The sequence below is a fragment of the Rhopalosiphum padi genome, chromosome 3 (genome assembly GCF_020882245.1).
Source record: "Rhopalosiphum padi isolate XX-2018 chromosome 3, ASM2088224v1, whole genome shotgun sequence".
Taxonomy (NCBI): domain Eukaryota; kingdom Metazoa; phylum Arthropoda; class Insecta; order Hemiptera; family Aphididae; genus Rhopalosiphum; species Rhopalosiphum padi.
In genome coordinates, this window is record NC_083599.1 from 42,460,032 (window position 1) to 42,484,599 (window position 24,568).

The following is a 24,568-nucleotide window of genomic DNA, read 5'->3' on the forward strand; positions in this document are numbered from 1 at the left end:
TCTGAAAAAATGTAGTTGGTTAAATATGTATAATGGTTGGAGGATAAATTGTCACTAATACATGCCATAATTAAAATGAAAATCTTTATATTACAACTAGTACGGGAATACACTGAGCAATTCAGAAATGGAAATAGTCAAACAAAAACTAACACACAAACTTCATTCTTATTACAACATTTTTGAAAGCAGTTTGCAGTTGAAACTTAAATAGTAATACGAATGTAAAACTGTAAATAGATATGGAATATAAACATATAGCAGATGATAAGATATAATAATTTTGATAAGACAAAAAAGATCGTACATATCTAGTAGAATGTTTTGTTGGATTTGAATGTAAAATAAGTGTTTATAAAGAATACACTTGTACAATAACTTAAAATTGCTGTTTTTTAATAGACTTTGACAAAACCATACCTCAAAAATATTACTGATTTGAACATAATAATATCGAATCATTATTGAATAAAAGTACCGTAAAACATCTATTAAAACTAGACGATTTAAATTACAATACTTTGGATTATGGTTTAAGGAAAACCTTATTATGAAATAAACGTAATAATAATAAAAAGATTTTTAAAGCTGAGGCATATTTTAAGAATGAAAATGAAAAGCTCAATTTGATTACCAATACTATATTCATATTTTTAACAAATTTCAATTGTTACACTACTATTAATTTACTATCAATTACATTTTATATTCATAACAAGTACATTGCATAAAATCATTATTATTATCAGAATCTTCATGTCCATGTTCAATGTAAGATGTTGAAACTTTCCCAAATTCCAAAATTGTTAATAAATGTCTCAGCATGCCTTCAGTGATCTAATATTATACTGCCATCTAAAAAAAAAATAGTCATATAAATATCTTTAATGGTTGGAGAAATTATAATAATGATGATTGATGACCAATAAAAGATAATAAAAATCTACCAGAGTGTTTATGCAGTGTTAGCTTAAATGAAATATATGAATGTTAATAATGGTAAATAAGAATCATTTTCACCTTCTAGTAGTCAAGGTTTTAAGACACTAACATGAGAATTGAGTTTTTTATAAGTAGTTCAAAATATGAATTTGTAATATTTGTATAAATTATTATGTAAAACCATGTTTTGTAGTGTTTATGATATATCAGCTTCAATGTAATATATGAATGTTAATAATGGTAAATTAGAATCATTTTTACAATCTAGTAGTCAAGGTTTTAAGACACTAACATGAGAATTGAGTGTTTTATAAGCAGTTAAAAATATGAATTTGTAATATTTGTATAAATTATTATGTAAAACCATGTTTTATAGTGTTTATGATATATCAGCTTCAATGAAATATATGAATGTTAATAATGGTAAATAAGAATTGTTTTCACAATCTAGTAGTCAAGGTTTTAAGACACTAACATGAGAATTGAGTGTTTTATAAGCAGTTCAAAATATGAATTTGTAATATTTGTATAAATTATTATGTAAAAGCATGCTTCATAGTGTTTATGCAGTGTCAGCTTAAATGAAATACATGAATGTTAATAATGGTAAATTAGAATCATTTTTACAATCTAGTAGTCAAGGTTTTAAGAAACTAACATGAGAATTGAGAGTTTTATAAGCAGTTAAAAATATAAATTTGTAATTTCTGTAGAAATTATTATTTAAAACCATGTTTTATAGTGTTTATGATATACCAGCTTCAATGAAATATATGAATGTTAATAATGGTAAATAAGAATCATTTTCACAATCTAGTAGTCAAGGTTTTAAGACACTAACATGAGAATTGAGTGTTTTATAAGCAGTTCAAAATATGAATTTATAATATTTGTATAAATTATTATGAGAAACTATGTTTTATAGTGTTTATGCAGTGTCAGCTTCAATGAAATATATGAATGTTAATAATGGTAAATAAGAATTGTTTTCTTAATATAATGATCAGCATTTTTTGACACTAATTTTATGTTATACTACTATTAATTGACTATCAATTACATTCTATATTCATTACACGTACATTGCATAAAACCATTATTATTATCAGAATCTTCAAGTCCGTTGTTCAATGTAGCATGTTGATACTTTCCCAAGTGGTAGGAATGTGAATTCCAGTCTCAGCATGCATCAAGTGATCTGCCTTACAATCATCTGAAAAAATGTAGTTGGTTAAATATGTATAATGGTTGGAGGATAAATTGTCTATAATACATGCCATAATTAAAATGAAAATCTTTATATTACAACTAGTACGGGAATACACTGAGCAATTCAGAAATGGAAATAGTCAAACAAAAACTAACACACAAACTTCATTCTTATTACAACATTTTTGAAAGCAGTTTGCAGTTGAAACTTAAATAGTAATATGAATGTAAAACTGCAAATAGATATGGAATATAAACATATAGCAGATGATAAGATATAATAATTTTGATAAGACAAAAAAGATCGTACATATCTAGTAGAATGTTTTGTTGGATTTGAATGTAAAATAAGTGTTTATAAAGAATACACTTGTACAATAACTTAAAATTGCTGTTTTTTAATAGACTTTGACATAACCATACCTCAAAAATAATACTGATTTGAACATAATAATATCGAATCATTATTGAATAAAAGTACCATAAAACATCTATTAAAACTAGACGATTTAAATTACAATACTTTGGATTATGGTTTAAGGAAAACCTAATTATGAAATAAACGTAATAATAATAAAAAGATTTTTAAAGCTGAGGCATTTTTTAAGAATGAAAATGAAAAGCTCAATTTGATTACCAATACTATATTCATATTTTTAACAAATTTCAATTGTTACACTACTATTAATTTACTATCAATTACATTTTATATTCATTACAAGTACATTGCATAAAATCATTATTATTATCAGAATCTTCATGTCCATGTTCAATGTAAGATGTTGAAACTTTCCCAAATTCCAAAAATGTTAATAAATGTCTCAGCATGCCTTGAGTGATCTACTAATATACTGCCATCTAAAAAAAAAAATAGTCATATAAATATGTATAATGGTTGGAGAAATTATAATAATGATGATTGATGACTAATAAAAGATAATAAAAATCTACCAGAGTGTTTATGCAGTGTTAGCTTAAATGAAATACATGAATGTTAATAATGGTAAATTAGAATCATTTTTACAATCTAGTAGTCAAGGTTTTAAGACACTAACATGAGAATTGAGTGTTTTATAAGCAGTTAAAAATATGAATTTGTAATATTTGTATAAATTATTATGTAAAACCATGTTTTATAGTGTTTATGATATATCAGCTTCAATGAAATATATGAATGTTAATAATGGTAAATAAGAATTGTTTTCACAATCTAGTAGTCAAGGTTTTAAGACACTAACATGAGAATTGAGTGTTTTATAAGCAGTTCAAAATATAAATTTGTAATATTTGTATAAATAATTATGTAAAAGCATGCTTCATAGTGTTTATGCAGAGTCAGCTTAAATGAAATACATGAATGTTAATAATGGTAAATAAGAATTGTTTTCACAATCTAGTAGTCAAGGTTTTAAGAAACTAACATGAGAATTGAGTGTTTTATAAGCAGTTCAAAATATGAATTTGTAATATTTGTATAAATTATTATGAGAAACTAGGTTTTATAGTGTTTATGATATATCAGCTTCAATGAAATATATGAATGTTAATAATGGTAAATAAGAATTGTTTTCACAATCTAGTTGTCAAGGTTTTAAGACACTAACATGAGAATTGAGTGTTTTATAAGCAGTTCAAAATATGAATTTATAATATTTGTATAAATTATTATGTAAAAGCATGCTTCATAGTGTTTATGCAGTGTCAGCTTAAATGAAATACATGAATGTTAATAATGGTAAATTAGAATCATTTTTACAATCTAGTAGTCAAGGTTTTAAGAAACTAATATGAGAATTGAGAGTTTTATAAGCAGTTAAAAATATAAATTTGTAATTTCTGTAGAAATTATTATTTAAAACCATGTTTTATAGTGTTTATGATATATCAGCTTCAATGAAATATATGAATGTTAATAATGGTAAATAAGAATTTTTTTCACAATCTAGTAGTCAAGGTTTTAAGAAACTAACATGAGAATTGAGTGTTTTATAAGCAGTTCAAAATATGAATTTGTAATATTTGTATAAATTATTATGAGAAACTATGTTTTATAGTGTTTATGCAGTGTCAGCTTCAATGAAATATATGAATGTTAATAATGGTAAATAAGAATTGTTTTCTTAATATAATGATCAGCATTTTTTGACACTAATTTTATGTTATACTACTATTAATTGACTATCAATTACATTCTATATTCATTACACGTACATTGCATAAAACCATTATTATTATCAGAATCTTCTAGTCCGTTGTTCAATGTAGGATGTTGATACTTTCCCAAGTGGTAGGAATGTGAATTCCAGTCTCAGCATGCATCAAGTGATCTGCCTTACAATCATCTGAAAAAATGTAGTTGGTTAAATATGTATAATGGTTGGAGGATAAATTGTCTATAATACATGCCATAATTAAAATGAAAATCTTTATATTACAACTAGTACGGGAATACACTGAGCAATTCAGAAATGGAAATAGTCAAACAAAAACTAACACACAAACTTCATTCTTATTACAACATTTTTGAAAGCAGTTTGCAGTTGAAACTTAAATAGTAATATGAATGTAAAACTGCAAATAGATATGGAATATAAACATATAGCAGATGATAAGATATAATAATTTTGATAAGACAAAAAAGATCGTACATATCTAGTAGAATGTTTTGTTGGATTTGAATGTAAAATAAGTGTTTATAAAGAATACACTTGTACAATAACTTAAAATTGCTGTTTTTTAATAGACTTTGACATAACCATACCTCAAAAATAATACTGATTTGAACATAATAATATCGAATCATTATTGAATAAAAGTACCATAAAACATCTATTAAAACTAGACGATTTAAATTACAATACTTTGGATTATGGTTTAAGGAAAACCTAATTATGAAATAAACGTAATAATAATAAAAAGATTTTTAAAGCTGAGGCATTTTTTAAGAATGAAAATGAAAAGCTCAATTTGATTACCAATACTATATTCATATTTTTAACAAATTTCAATTGTTACACTACTATTAATTTACTATCAATTACATTTTATATTCATTACAAGTACATTGCATAAAATCATTATTATTATCAGAATCTTCATGTCCATGTTCAATGTAAGATGTTGAAACTTTCCCAAATTCCAAAAATGTTAATAAATGTCTCAGCATGCCTTGAGTGATCTACTAATATACTGCCATCTAAAAAAAAAATAGTCATATAAATATGTATAATGGTTGGAGAAATTATAATAATGATGATTGATGACTAATAAAAGATAATAAAAATCTACCAGAGTGTTTATGCAGTGTTAGCTTAAATGAAATACATGAATGTTAATAATGGTAAATTAGAATCATTTTTACAATCTAGTAGTCAAGGTTTTAAGACACTAACATGAGAATTGAGTGTTTTATAAGCAGTTAAAAATATGAATTTGTAATATTTGTATAAATTATTATGTAAAACCATGTTTTATAGTGTTTATGATATATCAGCTTCAATGAAATATATGAATGTTAATAATGGTAAATAAGAATTGTTTTCACAATCTAGTAGTCAAGGTTTTAAGACACTAACATGAGAATTGAGTGTTTTATAAGCAGTTCAAAATATAAATTTGTAATATTTGTATAAATAATTATGTAAAAGCATGCTTTATAGTGTTTATGCAGAGTCAGCTTAAATGAAATACATGAATGTTAATAATGGTAAATAAGAATTGTTTTCACAATCTAGTAGTCAAGGTTTTAAGAAACTAACATGAGAATTGAGTGTTTTATAAGCAGTTCAAAATATGAATTTGTAATATTTGTATAAATTATTATGAGAAACTAGGTTTTATAGTGTTTATGATATATCAGCTTCAATGAAATATATGAATGTTAATAATGGTAAATAAGAATTGTTTTCACAATCTAGTTGTCAAGGTTTTAAGACACTAACATGAGAATTGAGTGTTTTATAAGCAGTTCAAAATATGAATTTATAATATTTGTATAAATTATTATGTAAAAGCATGCTTCATAGTGTTTATGCAGTGTCAGCTTAAATGAAATACATGAATGTTAATAATGGTAAATTAGAATCATTTTTACAATCTAGTAGTCAAGGTTTTAAGAAACTAATATGAGAATTGAGAGTTTTATAAGCAGTTAAAAATATAAATTTGTAATTTCTGTAGAAATTATTATTTAAAACCATGTTTTATAGTGTTTATGATATATCAGCTTCAATGAAATATATGAATGTTAATAATGGTAAATAAGAATTTTTTTCACAATCTAGTAGTCAAGGTTTTAAGAAACTAACATGAGAATTGAGTGTTTTATAAGCAGTTCAAAATATGAATTTGTAATATTTGTATAAATTATTATGAGAAACTATGTTTTATAGTGTTTATGCAGTGTCAGCTTCAATGAAATATATGAATGTTAATAATGGTAAATAAGAATTGTTTTCTTAATATAATGATCAGCATTTTTTGACACTAATTTTATGTTATACTACTATTAATTGACTATCAATTACATTCTATATTCATTACACGTACATTGCATAAAACCATTATTATTATCAGAATCTTCTAGTCCGTTGTTCAATGTAGCATGTTGATACTTTCCCAAGTGGTAGGAATGTGAATTCCAGTCTCAGCATGCATCAAGTGATCTGCCTTACAATCATCTGAAAAAATGTAGTTGGTTAAATATGTATAATGGTTGGAGGATAAATTGTCTATAATACATGCCATAAATAAATGAAAATCTTTATATTACAACTAGTACGGGAATACACTGAGCAATTCAGAAATGGAAATAGTCAAACAAAAACTAACACACAAACTTCATTCTTATTACAACATTTTTGAAAGCAGTTTGCAGTTGAAACTTAAATAGTAATATGAATGTAAAACTGCAAATAGATATGGAATATAAACATATAGCAGATGATAAGATATAATAATTTTGATAAGACAAAAAAGATCGTACATATCTAGTAGAATGTTTTGTTGGATTTGAATGTAAAATAAGTGTTTATAAAGAATACACTTGTACAATAACTTAAAATTGCTGTTTTTTAATATACTTTGACATAACCATACCTCAAAAATAATACTGATTTGAACATAATAATATCGAATCATTATTGAATAAAAGTACCATAAAACATCTATTAAAACTAGACGATTTAAATTACAATACTTTGGATTATGGTTTAAGGAAATCTAATTATGAAAAAAACGTAATAATAATAAAAAGATTTTTAAAGCTGAGGCATTTTTTAAGAATGAAAATGAAAAGCTCAATTTGATTACCAATACTATATTCATATTTTTAACAAATTTCAATTGTTACACTACTATTAATTTACTATCAATTACATTTTATATTCATTACAAGTACATTGCATAAAATCATTATTATTATCAGAATCTTCATGTCCATGTTCAATGTAAGATGTTGAAACTTTCCCAAATTCCAAAAATGTTAATAAATGTCTCAGCATGCCTTGAGTGATCTACTAATATACTGCCATCTAAAAAAAAAATAGTCATATAAATATGTATAATGGTTGGAGAAATTATAATAATGATGATTGATGACTAATAAAAGATAATAAAAATCTACCACAGTGTTTATGCAGTGTTAGCTTAAATGAAATACATGAATGTTAATAATGGTAAATTAGAATCATTTTTACAATCTAGTAGTCAAGGTTTTAAGACACTAACATGAGAATTGAGTGTTTTATAAGCAGTTAAAAATATGAATTTGTAATATTTGTATAAATTATTATGTAAAAGCATGCTTCATAGTGTTTATGCAGAGTCAGCTTAAATGAAATACATGAATGTTAATAATGGTAAATAAGAATTGTTTTCACAATCTAGTAGTCAAGGTTTTAAGAAACTAACATGAGAATTGAGTGTTTTATAAGCAGTTCAAAATATGAATTTGTAATATTTGTATAAATTATTATGAGAAACTAGGTTTTATAGTGTTTATGATATATCAGCTTCAATGAAATATATGAATGTTAATAATGGTAAATAAGAATTGTTTTCACAATCTAGTTGTCAAGGTTTTAAGACACTAACATGAGAATTGAGTGTTTTATAAGCAGTTCAAAATATGAATTTATAATATTTGTATAAATTATTATGTAAAAGCATGCTTCATAGTGTTTATGCAGTGTCAGCTTAAATGAAATACATGAATGTTAATAATGGTAAATTAGAATCATTTTTACAATCTAGTAGTCAAGGTTTTAAGAAACTAATATGAGAATTGAGAGTTTTATAAGCAGTTAAAAATATAAATTTGTAATTTCTGTAGAAATTATTATTTAAAACCATGTTTTATAGTGTTTATGATATATTAGCTTCAATGAAATATATGAATGTTAATAATGGTAAATAAGAATTTTTTTCACAATCTAGTAGTCAAGGTTTTAAGAAACTAACATGAGAATTGAGTGTTTTATAAGCAGTTCAAAATATGAATTTGTAATATTTGTATAAATTATTATGAGAAACTATGTTTTATAGTGTTTATGCAGTGTCAGCTTCAATGAAATATATGAATGTTAATAATGGTAAATAAGAATTGTTTTCTTAATATAATGATCAGCATTTTTTGACACTAATTTTATGTTATACTACTATTAATTGACTATCAATTACATTCTATATTCATTACACGTACATTGCATAAAACCATTATTATTATCAGAATCTTCTAGTCCGTTGTTCAATGTAGGGTGTTGATACTTTCCCAAGTGGTAGGAATGTGAATTCCAGTCTCAGCATGCATCAAGTGATCTGCCTTACAATCATCTGAAAAAATGTAGTTGGTTAAATATGTATAATGGTTGGAGGATAAATTGTCTATAATACATGCCATAATTAAAATGAAAATCTTTATATTACAACTAGTACGGGAATACACTGAGCAATTCAGAAATGGAAATAGTCAAACAAAAACTAACACACAAACTTCATTCTTATTACAACATTTTTGAAAGCAGTTTGCAGTTGAAACTTAAATAGTAATACGAATGTAAAACTGCAAATAGATATGGAATATAAACATATAGCAGATGATAAGATATAATAATTTTGATAAGACAAAAAAGATCGTACATATCTAGTAGAATGTTTTGTTGGATTTGAATGTAAAATAAGTGTTTATAAAGAATACACTTGTACAATAACTTAAAATTGCTGTTTTTTAATAGACTTTGACATAACCATACCTCAAAAATATTACTGATTTGAACATAATAATATCGAATCATTATTGAATAAAAGTACCGTAAAACATCTATTAAAACTAGACGATTTAAATTACAATACTTTGGATTATGGTTTAAGGAAAACCTTATTATGAAATAAACGTAATAATAATAAAAAGATTTTTAAAGCTGAGGCATATTTTAAGAATGAAAATGAAAAGCTCAATTTGATTACCAATACTATATTCATATTTTTAACAAATTTCAATTGTTACACTACTATTAATTTACTATCAATTACATTTTATATTCATTACAAGTACATTGCATAAAATCATTATTATTATCAGAATCTTCATGTCCATGTTCAATGTAAGATGTTGAAACTTTCCCAAATTCCAAAAATGTTAATAAATGTCTCAGCATGCCTTGAGTGATCTACTAATATACTGCCATCTAAAAAAAAAATAGTCATATAAATATGTATAATGGTTGGAGAAATTATAATAATGATGATTGATGACTAATAAAAGATAATAAAAATCTACCAGAGTGTTTATGCAGTGTTAGCTTAAATGAAATACATGAATGTTAATAATGGTAAATTAGAATCATTTTTACAATCTAGTAGTCAAGGTTTTAAGACACTAACATGAGAATTGAGTGTTTTATAAGCAGTTAAAAATATGAATTTGTAATATTTGTATAAATTATTATGTAAAACCATGTTTTATAGTGTTTATGATATATCAGCTTCAATGAAATATATGAATGTTAATAATGGTAAATAAGAATTGTTTTCACAATCTAGTAGTCAAGGTTTTAAGACACTAACATGAGAATTGAGTGTTTTATAAGCAGTTCAAAATATAAATTTGTAATATTTGTATAAATAATTATGTAAAAGCATGCTTCATAGTGTTTATGCAGAGTCAGCTTAAATGAAATACATGAATGTTAATAATGGTAAATAAGAATTGTTTTCACAATCTAGTAGTCAAGGTTTTAAGAAACTAACATGAGAATTGAGTGTTTTATAAGCAGTTCAAAATATGAATTTGTAATATTTGTATAAATTATTATGAGAAACTAGGTTTTATAGTGTTTATGATATATCAGCTTCAATGAAATATATGAATGTTAATAATGGTAAATAAGAATTGTTTTCACAATCTAGTTGTCAAGGTTTTAAGACACTAACATGAGAATTGAGTGTTTTATAAGCAGTTCAAAATATGAATTTATAATATTTGTATAAATTATTATGTAAAAGCATGCTTCATAGTGTTTATGCAGTGTCAGCTTAAATGAAATACATGAATGTTAATAATAGTAAATTATTATCATTTTTACAATCTAGTAGTCAAGGTTTTAAGAAACTAATATGAGAATTGAGAGTTTTATAAGCAGTTAAAAATATAAATTTGTAATTTCTGTAGAAATTATTATTTAAAACCATGTTTTATAGTGTTTATGATATATCATCTTCAATGAAATATATGAATGTTAATAATGGTAAATAAGAATTTTTTTCACAATCTAGTAGTCAAGGTTTTAAGAAACTAACATGAGAATTGAGTGTTTTATAAGCAGTTCAAAATATGAATTTGTAATATTTGTATAAATTATTATGAGAAACTATGTTTTATAGTGTTTATGCAGTGTCAGCTTCAATGAAATATATGAATGTTAATAATGGTAAATAAGATTTGTTTTCACAATCTAGTAGTCAAGGTTTTAAGTCACTAACATGAGAATTTAGTGTTTTATAAGCAGTTCAAAATATCAATTTGTAATATTTGTATAAATTATTATGAGAAACTAGGTTTTATAGTGTTTATGCAGTGTCAGCTTCAGTTAAATATATGAATGTTAATAATGGTAAATAAGTATTGTTTTCTTAATATAATGATCAGCGTTTTTTGACACTAATTTTATGTTATACTACTATTAATTGACTATCAATTACATTCTATATTCATTACACGTACATTGCATAAAACCATTATTATTATCAGAATCTTCAAGTCCGTTGTTCAATGTAGGATGTTGATACTTTCCCAAGTGGTAGGAATGTGAATTCCAGTCTCAGCATGCATCAAGTGATCTGCCTTACAACCATCTGAAAAAATGTAGTTGGTTAAATATGTATAATGGTTGGAGGATAAATTGTCACTAATACATGCCATAATTAAAATGAAAATCTTTATATTACAACTAGTACGGGAATACACTGAGCAATTCAGAAATGGAAATAGTCAAACAAAAACTAACACACAAACTTCATTCTTATTACAACATTTTTGAAAGCAGTTTGCAGTTGAAACTTAAATAGTAATACGAATGTAAAACTGCAAATAGATATGGAATATAAACATATAGCAGATGATAAGATATAATAATTTTGATAAGACAAAAAAGATCGTACATATCTAGTAGAATGTTTTGTTGGATTTGAATGTAAAATAAGTGTTTATAAAGAATACACTTGTACAATAACTTAAAATTGCTGTTTTTTAATAGACTTTGACATAACCATACCTCAAAAATAATACTGATTTGAACATAATAATATCGAATCATTATTGAATAAAAGTACCATAAAACATCTATTAAAACTAGACGATTTAAATTACAATACTTTGGATTATGGTTTAAGGAAAACCTAATTATGAAATAAACGTAATAATAATAAAAAGATTTTTAAATCTGAGGCATTTTTTAAGAATGAAAATGAAAAGCTCAATTTGATTACCAATACTATATTCATATTTTTAACAAATTTCAATTGTTACACTACTATTAATTTACTATCAATTACATTTTATATTCATTACAAGTACATTGCATAAAATCATTATTATTATCAGAAACTTCATGTCCATGTTCAATGTAAGATGTTGAAACTTTCCCAAATTCCAAAAATGTTAATAAATGTTTCAGCATGCCTTGAGTGATCTACTATTATACTGCCATCTAAAAAAAAATAGTCATATAAATAAGTATAATGATTGGAGAAATTATAATAATGATGATTGATGACTAATAAAAGATAATAAAAATCTACCAGAGTGTTTATGCAGTGTTAGCTTAAATGAAATACATGAATGTTAATAATGGTAAATTAGAATCATTTTTACAATCTAGTAGTCAAGGTTTTAAGACACTAACATGAGAATTGAGTGTTTTATAAGCAGTTCAAAATATGAATTTGTAATATTTGTATAAATTATTATGTAAAACCATGTTTTGTAGTGTTTATGATATATCAGCTTCAATGAAATATATGAATGTTAATAATGGTAAATTAGAATCATTTTTACAATCTAGTAGTCAAGGTTTTAAGAAACTAACATGAGAATTGAGAGTTTTATAAGCAGTTAAAAATATGAATTTTTATTATTTGTATAAATTATTATGTAAAACCATGTTTTGTAGTGTTTATGATATATCAGCTTCAATAAAATATATGAATGTTAATAATGGTAAATAAGAATTGTTTTCACAATCTAGTAGTCAAGGTTTTAAGACACTAACATGAGAATTGAGTGTTTTATAAGCAGTTCAAAATATGAATTTGTAATATTTGTATAAATTATTATGTAAAAGCATGCTTCATAGTGTTTATGCAGTGTCAGCTTAAATGAAATACATGAATGTTAATAATGGTAAATTAGAATCATTTTTACAATCTAGTAGTCAAGGTTTTAAGAAACTAACATGAGAATTGAGAGTTTTATAAGCAGTTAAAAATATAAATTTGTAATTTCTGTAGAAATTATTATTTAAAACCATGTTTTATAGTGTTTATGATATACCAGCTTCAATGAAATATATGAATGTTAATAATGGTAAATAAGAATCATTTTCACAATCTAGTAGTCAAGGTTTTAAGACACTAACATGAGAATTGAGTGTTTTATAAGCAGTTCAAAATATGAATTTATAATATTTGTATAAATTATTATGAGAAACTATGTTTTATAGTGTTTATGCAGTGTCAGCTTCAATGAAATATATGAATGTTAATAATGGTAAATAAGAATTGTTTTCTTAATATAATGATCAGCATTTTTTGACACTAATTTTATGTTATACTACTATTAATTGACTATCAATTACATTCTATATTCATTACACGTACATTGCATAAAACCATTATTATTATCAGAATCTTCAAGTCCGTTGTTCAATGTAGGATGTTGATACTTTCCCAAGTGGTAGGAATGTGAATTCCAGTCTCAGCATGCATCAAGTGATCTGCCTTACAATCATCTGAAAAAATGTAGTTGGTTAAATATGTATAATGGTTGGAGGATAAATTGTCTATAATACATGCCATAATTAAAATGAAAATCTTTATATTACAACTAGTACGGGAATACACTGAGCAATTCAGAAATGGAAATAGTCAAACAAAAACTAACACACAAACTTCATTCTTATTACAACATTTTTGAAAGCAGTTTGCAGTTGAAACTTAAATAGTAATATGAATGTAAAACTGCAAATAGATATGGAATATAAACATATAGCAGATGATAAGATATAATAATTTTGATAAGACAAAAAAGATCGTACATATCTAGTAGAATGTTTTGTTGGATTTGAATGTAAAATAAGTGTTTATAAAGAATACACTTGTACAATAACTTAAAATTGCTGTTTTTTAATAGACTTTGACATAACCATACCTCAAAAATAATACTGATTTGAACATAATAATATCGAATCATTATTGAATAAAAGTACCATAAAACATCTATTAAAACTAGACGATTTAAATTACAATACTTTGGATTATGGTTTAAGGAAAACCTAATTATGAAATAAACGTAATAATAATAAAAAGATTTTTAAAGCTGAGGCATTTTTTAAGAATGAAAATGAAAAGCTCAATTTGATTACCAACACTATATTCATATTTTTAACAAATTTCAATTGTTACACTACTATTAATTTACTATCAATTACATTTTATATTCATTACAAGTACATTGCATAAAATCATTATTATTATCAGAATCTTCATGTCCATGTTCAATGTAAGATGTTGAAACTTTCCCAAATTCCAAAAATGTTAATAAATGTCTCAGCATGCCTTGAGTGATCTACTAATATACTGCCATCTAAAAAAAAAAATAGTCATATAAATATGTATAATGGTTGGAGAAATTATAATAATGATGATTGATGACTAATAAAAGATAATAAAAATCTACCAGAGTGTTTATGCAGTGTTAGCTTAAATGAAATACATGAATGTTAATAATGGTAAATTAGAATCATTTTTACAATCTAGTAGTCAAGGTTTTAAGACACTAACATGAGAATTGAGTGTTTTATAAGCAGTTAAAAATATGAATTTGTAATATTTGTATAAATTATTATGTAAAACCATGTTTTATAGTGTTTATGATATATCAGCTTCAATGAAATATATGAATGTTAATAATGGTAAATAAGAATTGTTTTCACAATCTAGTAGTCAAGGTTTTAAGACACTAACATGAGAATTGAGTGTTTTATAAGCAGTTCAAAATATAAATTTGTAATATTTGTATAAATAATTATGTAAAAGCATGCTTCATAGTGTTTATGCAGAGTCAGCTTAAATGAAATACATGAATGTTAATAATGGTAAATAAGAATTGTTTTCACAATCTAGTAGTCAAGGTTTTAAGAAACTAACATGAGAATTGAGTGTTTTATAAGCAGTTCAAAATATGAATTTGTAATATTTGTATAAATTATTATGAGAAACTAGGTTTTATAGTGTTTATGATATATCAGCTTCAATGAAATATATGAATGTTAATAATGGTAAATAAGAATTGTTTTCACAATCTAGTTGTCAAGGTTTTAAGACACTAACATGAGAATTGAGTGTTTTATAAGCAGTTCAAAATATGAATTTATAATATTTGTATAAATTATTATGTAAAAGCATGCTTCATAGTGTTTATGCAGTGTCAGCTTAAATGAAATACATGAATGTTAATAATGGTAAATTAGAATCATTTTTACAATCTAGTAGTCAAGGTTTTAAGAAACTAATATGAGAATTGAGAGTTTTATAAGCAGTTAAAAATATAAATTTGTAATTTCTGTAGAAATTATTATTTAAAACCATGTTTTATAGTGTTTATGATATATCAGCTTCAATGAAATATATGAATGTTAATAATGGTAAATAAGAATTTTTTTCACAATCTAGTAGTCAAGGTTTTAAGAAACTAACATGAGAATTGAGTGTTTTATAAGCAGTTCAAAATATGAATTTGTAATATTTGTATAAATTATTATGAGAAACTATGTTTTATAGTGTTTATGCAGTGTCAGCTTCAATGAAATATATGAATGTTAATAATGGTAAATAAGAATTGTTTTCACAATCTAGTTGTCAAGGTTTTAAGACACTAACATGAGAATTGAGTGTTTTATAAGCAGTTCAAAATATGAATTTATAATATTTGTATAAATTATTATGTAAAAGCATGCTTCATAGTGTTTATGCAGTGTCAGCTTAAATGAAATACATGAATGTTAATAATGGTAAATTAGAATCATTTTTACAATCTAGTAGTCAAGGTTTTAAGAAACTAATATGAGAATTGAGAGTTTTATAAGCAGTTAAAAATATAAATTTGTAATTTCTGTAGAAATTATTATTTAAAACCATGTTTTATAGTGTTTATGATATATTAGCTTCAATGAAATATATGAATGTTAATAATGGTAAATAAGAATTTTTTTCACAATCTAGTAGTCAAGGTTTTAAGAAACTAACATGAGAATTGAGTGTTTTATAAGCAGTTCAAAATATGAATTTGTAATATTTGTATAAATTATTATGAGAAACTATGTTTTATAGTGTTTATGCAGTGTCAGCTTCAATGAAATATATGAATGTTAATAATGGTAAATAAGAATTGTTTTCTTAATATAATGATCAGCATTTTTTGACACTAATTTTATGTTATACTACTATTAATTGACTATCAATTACATTCTATATTCATTACACGTACATTGCATAAAACCATTATTATTATCAGAATCTTCTAGTCCGTTGTTCAATGTAGGGTGTTGATACTTTCCCAAGTGGTAGGAATGTGAATTCCAGTCTCAGCATGCATCAAGTGATCTGCCTTACAATCATCTGAAAAAATGTAGTTGGTTAAATATGTATAATGGTTGGAGGATAAATTGTCTATAATACATGCCATAATTAAAATGAAAATCTTTATATTACAACTAGTACGGGAATACACTGAGCAATTCAGAAATGGAAATAGTCAAACAAAAACTAACACACAAACTTCATTCTTATTACAACATTTTTGAAAGCAGTTTGCAGTTGAAACTTAAATAGTAATACGAATGTAAAACTGCAAATAGATATGGAATATAAACATATAGCAGATGATAAGATATAATAATTTTGATAAGACAAAAAAGATCGTACATATCTAGTAGAATGTTTTGTTGGATTTGAATGTAAAATAAGTGTTTATAAAGAATACACTTGTACAATAACTTAAAATTGCTGTTTTTTAATAGACTTTGACATAACCATACCTCAAAAATATTACTGATTTGAACATAATAATATCGAATCATTATTGAATAAAAGTACCGTAAAACATCTATTAAAACTAGACGATTTAAATTACAATACTTTGGATTATGGTTTAAGGAAAACCTTATTATGAAATAAACGTAATAATAATAAAAAGATTTTTAAAGCTGAGGCATATTTTAAGAATGAAAATGAAAAGCTCAATTTGATTACCAATACTATATTCATATTTTTAACAAATTTCAATTGTTACACTACTATTAATTTACTATCAATTACATTTTATATTCATTACAAGTACATTGCATAAAATCATTATTATTATCAGAATCTTCATGTCCATGTTCAATGTAAGATGTTGAAACTTTCCCAAATTCCAAAAATGTTAATAAATGTCTCAGCATGCCTTGAGTGATCTACTAATATACTGCCATCTAAAAAAAAAATAGTCATATAAATATGTATAATGGTTGGAGAAATTATAATAATGATGATTGATGACTAATAAAAGATAATAAAAATCTACCAGAGTGTTTATGCAGTGTTAGCTTAAATGAAATACATGAATGTTAATAATGGTAAATTAGAATCATTTTTACAATCTAGTAGTCAAGGTTTTAAGACACTAACATGAGAATTGAGTGTTTTATAAGCAGTTAAAAATATGAATTTGTAATATTTGTATAAATTATTATGTAAAACCATGTTTTATAGTGTTTATGATATATCAGCTTCAATGAAATATATGAATGTTAATAATGGTAAATAAGAATTGTTTTCACAATCTAGTAGTCAAGGTTTTAAGACACTAACATGAGAATTGAGTGTTTTATAAGCAGTTCAAAATATAAATTTGTAATATTTGTATAAATAATTATGTAAAAGCATGCTTCATAGTGTTTATGCAGAGTCAGCTTAAATGAAATACATGAATGTTAATAATGGTAAATAAGAATTGTTTTCACAATCTAGTAGTCAAGGTTTTAAGAAACTAACATGAGAATTGAGTGTTTTATAAGCAGTTCAAAATATGAATTTGTAATATTTGTATAAATTATTATGAGAAACTAGGTTTTATAGTGTTTATGATATATCAGCTTCAATGAAATATATGAATGTTAATAATGGTAAATAAGAATTGTTTTCACAATCTAGTTGTCAAGGTTTTAAGACACTAACATGAGAATTGAGTGTTTTATAAGCAGTTCAAAATATGAATTTATAATATTTGTATAAATTATTATGTAAAAGCATGCTTCATAGTGTTTATGCAGTGTCAGCTTAAATGAAATACATGAATGTTAATAATAGTAAATTATTATCATTTTTACAATCTAGTAGTCAAGGTTTTAAGAAACTAATATGAGAATTGAGAGTTTTATAAGCAGTTAAAAATATAAATTTGTAATTTCTGTAGAAATTATTATTTAAAACCATGTTTTATAGTGTTTATGATATATCATCTTCAATGAAATATATGAATGTTAATAATGGTAAATAAGAATTTTTTTCACAATCTAGTAGTCAAGGTTTTAAGAAACTAACATGAGAATTGAGAGTTTTATAAGCAGTTAAAAATATAAATTTGTAATTTCTGTAGAAATTATTATTTAAAACCATGTTTTATAGTGTTTATGATATACCAGCTTCAATGAAATATATGAATGTTAATAATGGTAAATAAGAATCATTTTCACAATCTAGTAGTCAAGGTTTTAAGACACTAACATGAGAATTGAGTGTTTTATAAGCAGTTCAAAATATGAATTTATAATATTTGTATAAATTATTATGAGAAACTATGTTTTATAGTGTTTATGCAGTGTCAGCTTCAATGAAATATATGAATGTTAATAATGGTAAATAAGAATTGTTTTCTTAATATAATGATCAGCATTTTTTGACACTAATTTTATGTTATACTACTATTAATTGACTATCAATTACATTCTATATTCATTACACGTACATTGCATAAAACCATTATTATTATCAGAATCTTCAAGTCCGTTGTTCAATGTAGGATGTTGATACTTTCCCAAGTGGTAGGAATGTGAATTCCAGTCTCAGCATGCATCAAGTGATCTGCCTTACAATCATCTGAAAAAATGTAGTTGGTTAAATATGTATAATGGTTGGAGGATAAATTGTCTATAATACATGCCATAATTAAAATGAAAATCTTTATATTACAACTAGTACGGGAATACACTGAGCAATTCAGAAATGGAAATAGTCAAACAAAAACTAACACACAAACTTCATTCTTATTACAACATTTTTGAAAGCAGTTTGCAGTTGAAACTTAAATAGTAATATGAATGTAAAACTGCAAATAGATATGGAATATAAACATATAGCAGATGATAAGATATAATAATTTTGATAAGACAAAAAAGATCGTACATATCTAGTAGAATGTTTTGTTGGATTTGAATGTAAAATAAGTGTTTATAAAGAATACACTTGTACAATAACTTAAAATTGCTGTTTTTTAATAGACTTTGACATAACCATACCTCAAAAATAATACTGATTTGAACATAATAATATCGAATCATTATTGAATAAAAGTACCATAAAACATCTATTAAAACTAGACGATTTAAATTACAATACTTTGGATTATGGTTTAAGGAAAACCTAATTATGAAATAAACGTAATAATAATAAAAAGATTTTTAAAGCTGAGGCATTTTTTAAGAATGAAAATGAAAAGCTCAATTTGATTACCAATACTATATTCATATTTTTAACAAATTTCAATTGTTACACTACTATTAATTTACTATCAATTACATTTTATATTCATTACAAGTACATTGCATAAAATCATTATTATTATCAGAATCTTCATGTCCATGTTCAATGTAAGATGTTGAAACTTTCCCAAATTCCAAAAATGTTAATAAATGTCTCAGCATGCCTTGAGTGATCTACTAATATACTGCCATCTAAAAAAAAAAATAGTCATATAAATATGTATAATGGTTGGAGAAATTATAATAATGATGATTGATGACTAATAAAAGATAATAAAAATCTACCAGAGTGTTTATGCAGTGTTAGCTTAAATGAAATACATGAATGTTAATAATGGTAAATTAGAATCATTTTTACAATCTAGTAGTCAAGGTTTTAAGACACTAACATGAGAATTGAGTGTTTTATAAGCAGTTAAAAATATGAATTTGTAATATTTGTATAAATTATTATGTAAAACCATGTTTTATAGTGTTTATGATATATCAGCTTCAATGAAATATATGAATGTTAATAATGGTAAATAAGAATTGTTTTCACAATCTAGTAGTCAAGGTTTTAAGACACTAACATGAGAATTGAGTGTTTTATAAGCAGTTCAAAATATAAATTTGTAATATTTGTATAAATAATTATGTAAAAGCATGCTTCATAGTGTTTATGCAGAGTCAGCTTAAATGAAATACATGAATGTTAATAATGGTAAATAAGAATTGTTTTCACAATCTAGTAGTCAAGGTTTTAAGAAACTAACATGAGAATTGAGTGTTTTATAAGCAGTTCAAAATATGAATTTGTAATATTTGTATAAATTATTATGAGAAACTAGGTTTTATAGTGTTTATGATATATCAGCTTCAATGAAATATATGAATGTTAATAATGGTAAATAAGAATTGTTTTCACAATCTAGTTGTCAAGGTTTTAAGACACTAACATGAGAATTGAGTGTTTTATAAGCAGTTCAAAATATGAATTTATAATATTTGTATAAATTATTATGTAAAAGCATGCTTCATAGTGTTTATGCAGTGTCAGCTTAAATGAAATACATGAATGTTAATAATGGTAAATTAGAATCATTTTTACAATCTAGTAGTCAAGGTTTTAAGAAACTAATATGAGAATTGAGAGTTTTATAAGCAGTTAAAAATATAAATTTGTAATTTCTGTAGAAATTATTATTTAAAACCATGTTTTATAGTGTTTATGATATATCAGCTTCAATGAAATATATGAATGTTAATAATGGTAAATAAGAATTTTTTTCACAATCTAGTAGTCAAGGTTTTAAGAAACTAACATGAGAATTGAGTGTTTTATAAGCAGTTCAAATATGAATTTGTAATATTTGTATAAATTATTATGAGAAACTATGTTTTATAGTGTTTATGCAGTGTCAGCTTCAATGAAATATATGAATGTTAATAATGGTAAATAAGAATTGTTTTCTTAATATAATGATCAGCATTTTTTGACACTAATTTTATGTTATACTACTATTAATTGACTATCAATTTACATTCTATATTCATTACACGTACATTGCATAAAACCATTATTATTATCAGAATCTTCTAGTCCGTTGTTCAATGTAGGATGTTGATACTTTCCCAAGTGGTAGGAATGTGAATTCCAGTCTCAGCATGCATCAAGTGATCTGCCTTACAATCATCTGAAAAAATGTAGTTGGTTAAATATGTATAATGGTTGGAGGATAAATTGTCTATAATACATGCCATAATTAAAATGAAATCTTTATATTACAACTAGTACGGGAATACACTGAGCAATTCAGAAATGGAAATAGTCAAACAAAAACTAACACACAAACTTCATTCTTATTACAACATTTTGAAAAGCAGTTTGCAGTTGAAACTTAAATAGTAATATGAATGTAAAACTGCAATAGATATGGAATATAAACAATATAGCAGATGATAAGATATAATAATTTTGATAAGACAAAAAAGATCGTTACATATCTAGTAGAATGTTTTGTTGGATTTGAATGTAAAATAAGTGTTTATAAAGAATACACTTGTACAATAACTTAAAATTGCTGTTTTTTTAATAGACTTTGACATAACCATACCTCAAAAAATAATACTGATTTGAACATAATAATATCGAATCATTATTGAATAAAAGTACCATAAAACATCTATAAAACTAAGACGATTTAAATTCAATACTTTGGATTATGGTTTAAGGAAAACCTAATTATGAAAATAAACGTAATAATAATAAAAAGATTTTTAAAGCTGAGGCATTTTTTAAGAATGAAAATGAAAAGCTCAATTTGATTACCAATACTATATTCATATTTTTAACAAATTTCAATTGTTACACTACTATTAATTTACTATCAATTACATTTTATATTCATTACAAGTACATTGCATAAAATCATTATTATTATCAGAATCTTCATGTCCATGTTCAATGTAAGATGTTGAAACTTTCCCAAATTCCAAAAATGTTAATAAATGTCTCAGCATGCCTTGAGTGATCTACTAATATACTGCCATCTAAAAAAAAAAATAGTCATATAAATATGTATAATGGTTGGAGAAATTATAATAATGATGATTGATGACTAATAAAAGATAATAAAAATCTACCAGAGTGTTTATGCAGTGTTAGCTTAAATGAAATACATGAATGTTAATAATGGTAAATTAGAATCATTTTTACAATCTAGTAGTCAAGGTTTTAAGACACTAACATGAGAATTGAGTGTTTTATAAGCAGTTAAAAATATGAATTTGTAATATTTGTATAAATTATTATGTAAAACCAGTTTTATAGTGTTTATGATATATCAGCTTCAATGAAATATATGAATGTTAATAATGGTAAATAAGAATTGTTTTCACAATCTAGTAGTCAAGGTTTTTAAGACACTAACATGAGTATTGAGTGTTTTATAAGCAGTTCAAAATATAAATTTGTAATATTTGTATAAATAATTATGTAAAGCATGCTTTATAGTGTTTATGCAGAGTCAGCTTAAATGAAATACATGAATGTTAATAATGGTAAATAAGAATTGTTTTCACAATCTAGTAGTCAAGGTTTTTAAGAAACTAACATGAGAATTGAGTGTTTTATAAGCAGTTCAAAATATGAATTTGTAATATTTGTATAAATTATTATGAGAAACTAGGTTTTATAGTGTTTATGATATATCAGCTTCAATGAAATATATGAATGTTAATAATGGTAAATAAGAATTGTTTTCACAATCTAGTTGTCAAGGTTTTAAGGACACTAACATGAGAATTGAGTGTTTTATAAGCAGTTTCAAAATATGAATTTATAATATTTGTATAAATTATTATGTAAAAGCATGCTTCATAGTGTTTATGCAGTGTCAGCTTAAATGAATACATGAATGTTAATAATGGTAAATTAGAATCATTTTTACAATCTAGTAGTCAAGGTTTTAAGAAACTAATATGAGAATTGAGAGTTTTATAAGCAGTTAAAAAATATAAATTTGTAATTTCTGTAGAAATTATTATTTAAAACCATGTTTTATAGTGTTTATGATATATCAGCTTCAATGAAATATATGAATGTTAATAATGGTAAATAAGAATTTTTTTCACAATCTAGTAGTCAAGGTTTTAAGAAACTAACATGAGAATTGAGTGTTTTATAAGCAGTTCAAAATATGAATTTGTAATATTTGTATAAATTATTATGAGAAACTATGTTTTATAGTGTTTATGCAGTGTCAGCTTCAATGAAATATATGAATGTTAATAATGGTAAATAAGAATTGTTTTCTTAATATAATGATCAGCATTTTTGACACTAATTTTATGTTATACTACTATTAATTGACTATCAATTACATTCTATATTCATTACACGTACATTGCATAAAACCATTATTATTATCAGAATCTTCTAGTCCGTTGTTCAATGTAGCATGTTGATACTTTTCCCAAGTGGTAGGAATGTGAATTCCAGTCTCAAGCATGCATCAAGTGATCTGCCTTACAATCATCTGAAAAAATGTAGTTGGTTAAATATGTATAATGGTTGGAGGATAAATTGTCTATAATACATGCCATAAATAAATGAAAATCTTTATATTACAACTAGTACGGGAATACAACTGAGCAATTCAGAAATGGAAATAGTCAAACAAAAACTAACACACAAACTTCATTCTTATTACAACATTTTTGAAAGCAGTTTGCAGTTGAAACTTAAATAGTAATATGAATGTAAAACTGCAAATAGATATGGAATATAAACATTATAGCAGATGATAAGATATAATAATTTTGATAAGACAAAAAAGATCGTACATATCTAGTAGAATGTTTTGTTGGATTTGAATGTAAAATAAGTGTTTATAAAGAATACACTTGTACAATAACTTAAAATTGCTGTTTTTTAATATACTTTGACATAACCATACCTCAAAAATAAATACTGATTTGAACATAATAATATCGAATCATTATTGAATAAAAGTACCATAAAACATCTATTAAAACTAGACGATTTAAATTACAATACTTTGGATTATGGTTTAAGGAAATCTAATTATGAAAAAAACGTAATAATAATAAAAAGATTTTTAAAGCTGAGGCATTTTTTAAGAATGAAAATGAAAAGCTCAATTTGATTACCAATACTATATTCATATTTTTAACAAATTTCAATTGTTACACTACTATTAATTTACTATCAATTACATTTTATATTCATTACAAGTACATTGCATAAAATCATTATTATTATCAGAATCTTCATGTCCATGTTCAATGTAAGATGTTGAAAACTTTCCCAAATTCCAAAAATGTTAATAAATGTCTCAGCA

The 24,568-nt window shown here is 24.3% G+C and overlaps 2 long non-coding RNA genes across 29 annotated transcripts in view; one reads left to right on the forward strand and one right to left on the reverse strand.

The window, feature by feature from the left end:
- Window positions 1–24,568, forward strand: part of LOC132926935 (uncharacterized) — a 405,462-nt gene that overhangs the window by 15,417 nt on the left and 365,477 nt on the right. The gene's annotated exons all lie outside the window — the stretch shown is intronic.
- Window positions 626–23,675, reverse strand: LOC132927693 (uncharacterized). 16 transcript variants are annotated; one of them, XR_009661797.1, is made up of 20 exons: window positions 23,611–23,675; window positions 22,124–22,256; window positions 21,270–21,400; window positions 19,762–19,916; window positions 18,932–19,062; window positions 17,242–17,396; window positions 16,412–16,542; window positions 14,355–14,509; window positions 13,525–13,655; window positions 12,202–12,356; window positions 11,372–11,502; window positions 9,682–9,836; window positions 8,852–8,982; window positions 7,528–7,682; window positions 6,700–6,830; window positions 5,193–5,347; window positions 4,363–4,493; window positions 2,855–3,009; window positions 2,025–2,155; window positions 626–855 (listed from the first exon to the last, which is right to left on the reverse strand). It is a non-coding gene; the product is annotated as an uncharacterized LOC132927693 (long non-coding RNA). The 16 variants fall into 16 exon arrangements; XR_009661792.1 differs by having other exon boundaries at window positions 14,377–14,509; window positions 22,102–22,256; XR_009661793.1 differs by having other exon boundaries at window positions 12,224–12,356; window positions 22,102–22,256.